We start from the raw sequence: 4,881 nt of genomic DNA, 5'->3' as shown, positions 1-4,881 counted from the left end.
AAATTAAATAATATGAAGTAATAATTGGCCAATGACACAACGGGCTTGTGTCGGTCATAGCCTTCCAACATGGTAGAAAGTAGTTCTTATTTTTGAATCATTGTCGTTTCGTGCCACAACCGAGGGCTTTGATTTCGAAATAAGAAATACTTGTCTATTACATAGAGATGTGTACATTGAATAAGAATCTAAAGGTCGTTACGTGCCACAGCCGTGGGCCTTTGGGGACTGATTCAATTGTATGGAATGTTGGGTTAGACTTGACTTAGAATATTGAGTTTGTCATGCCACAGCCGTGACTCAATTATTCAAGAGGCTAAAGTTTGATTAGGGAATAACATTAGATGTAATTGACAAGAGTTGTCTGCCTATTGAACATTACATGGCGTTTCGTGCTACAGCCGGGGTTGTGTAATGGAATGTAGGATCCCTATTCCCACTAGCATTATGAATGCTTAATTTTTCACGTAGGGGGTTGAATAAATTAGGTAAACTAGTGGGAGCCACTTATGAATAAAGACCCGATTCATATAGTGTTTTGAAATGAAATCGAATATTTGCTAAGTGTTGTTATGTGTTTATCATTTACAGATTTACTTTGTACGTTATGTCTTCTGCACTAACACTTAGGAGCATACTGGATGCTCACAAATTGACTGGTCCTAATTATGCTGACTGGCTTCGAAACTTGAGAATTATTCTCAGGATTGAGAAGCTGGAATACGTGATTGACTCACCTAAGCCTACTGAACCTGCTAGTGATGCACATAATGATGAACATGTTGTGTATCGTTAGTGGATAGATGATGCAAATGTTGCTCAATGCATCATGCTAGCTTCCATGAACATTGAGCTACAGAAGCAACGTGAGCATATGGATGCTCACACTATCCTAATGCATCTACAAGAGTTGTATGATGTGGCGGGGAGGACAGCTTGATATAAGATATCGAAGGAGTTGTTCGGTTGTAGGATGTCTGAGGGATCATCTGTGAATGACCATGTACTTAAGATGATAAATTTGATTGAACGTCTTGGACAACTTGGTTTTGCCATGGATGGGGAGCTGAGCCAAGACTTGGTCTTGCAATCGCTTCCGAGTTCGTTCTCGCAGTTTGTTGTGAACTTTCACATGTATAAGTTGGATGTCAGCCTGCCTGAACTCCACAACATGTTGAAGACTGCGGAATCGAATTTTCCCCCTAAGAAGAGTTCTGTTCTTCTAATTGGTGAAGGTTCCAATCCTAAGAAAAGGAAGAGGAACTCTTCCAAGAAGAAGAAAGTAGGTGAGAAAACGCCGATTCCACCAAAAGCTGAAGACCCCAAGAGCAAAGTTGTTTGCTTTCACTGTAATAAGGTGGGGCACTGGAAGAGGAACTGCAAGGTTTACCTTGCAGAATTGAAGAAGAAGGGTAGTGAGACTACCGCTTCTGATTCAGGTATGTTCATGATAGAAGTGAATATGTTATTAAATCAAATTTCTACTTGGGTATTAGATACCGCCTGTGGTTCTCATATCTGTAATTGTTGCAGGGACCAAGGAGAAGTAGGACTCTTGAGGAAGAGGAGGTGATTCTACTGATGGGAAATGGAGCAAGAGTTGCTGCTGAAGATGTAGAATCATTTCATTTACATATGCCTACGGGCAAGACTATTGTTTGAAATAATTGTTATTTTGTTCCCTCGATTGTGAGGAATATTATTCCCATGTTAGACTTGGCTGAATTTTCATTTATTATTGAGAATAATGAATGTTCTATTCTTAGAGATAATATTCTTTATGGACGTGGTACTTTAAATAATGATCTGTATAAATGTGACATAATTTACTTCAGATTGAACAAACTAATAAAAGAAAAAGGATGATGAAAATCTCACTTCATTGTGGCACTGCAGTCTCCATTTAGTGGACATGGAGAGAGGGCTGCAGATTTGCTAGGAATGGTACACACAGATGTATGTGGACCAATGTCTACGCAAGCCATGGGTGGATTTTCATACTTCATTACTTTCATAAATGATAGATCTGGATTCGGATATGTGTTTGATGAAACACAAGTCTGAGGCCTTTGAAAAGTTCAAAGAATATAAGTATGAAGTGGAGAAACAACCAAACATAGTATTATAACTCTTCGATCAGATCGAGGTGGTGAATACTTTAATGGAGTGTTTCTAGATTATCTCAAAGTAAATGGTATAGTCTCCCAGTGGACGCCTCCAGATTGGTATCTGAAAGGAGAAATCGAACTTTGTTAGACATAGTTCGGTCCATGATGAGCTATGCAAATCTTCCAGTATTCCTATGGGGTTATGCATTGGAAACCTCAGCATATTTACTGAATAAGGTGCTTTCCAAATCTATTCCTCAAACTCCGTATGAGATATGGAAAGAAAGGAAACCGAGTCTTAAACACGTTGAGATTTGGGGATATCCAGCTTATGTCAAGTAAGTTGACCCAAATAAGCTGGAATATCGATCCGTAAAATGTAGTTTTGTGGGATATCCTAAAGAGACTTTAGGGTATTACTTTTACACCGATCATCGGGTGTTTGTCTCCAGACATGCTACCTTCTTGGAAAAGGAGTTTATCCTTGAAGGAAACAGTGGGAGCAAAATTGAACTTGATGAAGTTCAAGAAGCACAAACTACTACGGATCAAATGGAAACACCTGTTCTGACTGAACAACCTTTTGTGGAACAACCCATTCATAGATCAGGGAGAGTGTATCGCCAACCTGAGAGGTATTATGGCCTTGTCATTGAGAATGACAATGAGTTGTCGATCATTGATGATGACGACTCTGTGACCTATAATGAGGCTATGAGTAGTGTTGACTCAGAGAAATGGCATAGTGCCATGAAATCCGGAAAGAAATCTATGTATACGGGATACAAAAGAATGATTAGAGCAGATGGCCAGGTGGAGACCTTTAAGGCCAGGCTTATGGCAAAAGAATTCAAACAAAGGCAATGGATTGACTTTGATGAAACCTTTTACCTGTAGCCCTGTTAAAATCAGTTCGGATTTTGCTTGCGAATGCTGCTTACTACGACTATGAGATCTGGCAATTAGCCAGATGGTTTTCTTTCCAAGAGAAATGAAAACCTAGTGTGTAAGCTGCTGCGAACCATATGTGGTTTAAAGCAGGCTTCTCAAAAGATGGAACATTCGTTTTGATGAGACAATCAAAGAGTTTGATTTTATCAAAAACGAAGATGAACCATGCGTCTACAAAAGGGTTAGTGGGAGCGCGGTAATATTTCCTGTATTGTATTGAAATAGAGTTGACATACATAACAACATAGCAGACCCACTTACAAAGCTACTTTATGAAAGTCACTTTGATCGTCATAAAGACAAGATGGGTATTAGATACCAGAGTGATTGGCTTTAGTACAAGTGGGAGATTGAAAGGAATATGTCCTAAGTCCAATCATGTATTAGGATTTAGGAATAACTTTTATGTAATCTGTTTTGATTTCATTGATATTAATAAAGACTTGTTTTGTTTTTATTACCGGCTTTATCTATTTAAGTGTTTAAATAAGATATACCATAGTTTAGAGTAAAGCTTTTTATGAATTATGATGAGATAATAATAGTGAGACCTAAAAAGATGATAACTCTAAACTTAAATAGTTCCTGGTCATAGGATTACTAACTGGTAATTAATAATCCGCAAAGATCGGTACATACTATGCTTGCTTCATTATGAAGGATGTCTTTTCTCATAGACATTTGTGTGGTGACACTATAGCTAGTATGTAGGTGCTTATAATGGAATAAGTTCACTGAACATGACTCGCACAACTGAACAACTGATGGAGTTCACTCACGTGTCAGCAGTTGTTCACATAGTGATAGTTGTACAAGTATCCTTAGACTTGAGGTCATCATAGTCATCTTGTGTACACTGAACTATGCTTTGGTTTAGTTCTTAGTCTCCAGGGACAATTATTAGGGCTCTTCTGGGTATAGAAATTTGTACACGAAGATAGGTGATCAATAAAGGATCTACCCCTTCCAGTGAAGGAAGCGAATGTTCAAGGCTGATCCACTTATGCTAGTTCAGGAATCTCTGGCCAGAGTAAATGAAATTAGAAAGGAGTTTCTAATTTGCATAGAACTACGCATAGTAAATGGTAAGCAAAGTGATTGAATTAGATAGGCTTGACACGAGATCCATGCCTTGTATTTAATCGGGACATTGTAGGGTAGAAGGAGTTTATTGTACGGTAACTATTCACTGAGTATGTTCTTGGTATTCTAAGCAGTGAATTCATATTATCCGGATAGTCGCGATATGCTGAGAAGTATCCCTCACGATGTAGAATAAATGTGATTAATTAATTAATCATATTTAATAAATTAGAGAATTTATATAAATAATGATAAAATAGTTTTATTATTATTTATTTCTACTACCGGCTTAATATTGAACCTACAGGGTCATACCATAAAAAGAGAATGATTTAATGGTGGAGGAATTAATTAATAATGGCTAATAATTATTTATTTACGAAATAAATAATTAATTGGCAAATTTAATAATTGATTGAATGAGATTTAATTGATTATAAATTAATTAAGAAAAGTTCTTAATATTATTAATTAAGGATTTAATTTTTGGAAATTAAATCAAGAGAGAGAATTATTTCTAAAGTGTTTAGAAAAAGGATTAATGATTAAAAGGTGTTTTAATTATTAATGAGAATAATAAATGGGATAATAATAATAATATTTATGGAAAAATTTCAGCTGAAAATTTTGCCTATAAATACACTATTATAGACCCTATTTTATTCCAACCCACATCAAACCCGAAAACCCAAAAAGTTTAGAAAACTCAATTCTCTCCACCTCCTTCCTCCTCCTTAAC

Source organism: Apium graveolens, chromosome 5, assembly GCF_009905375.1.
Source record: "Apium graveolens cultivar Ventura chromosome 5, ASM990537v1, whole genome shotgun sequence".
Taxonomy (NCBI): Eukaryota; Viridiplantae; Streptophyta; class Magnoliopsida; order Apiales; family Apiaceae; genus Apium; species Apium graveolens.
The sequence above is the reverse complement of the archived record's forward strand: the minus strand, read 5'-3'. Positions refer to the sequence as shown.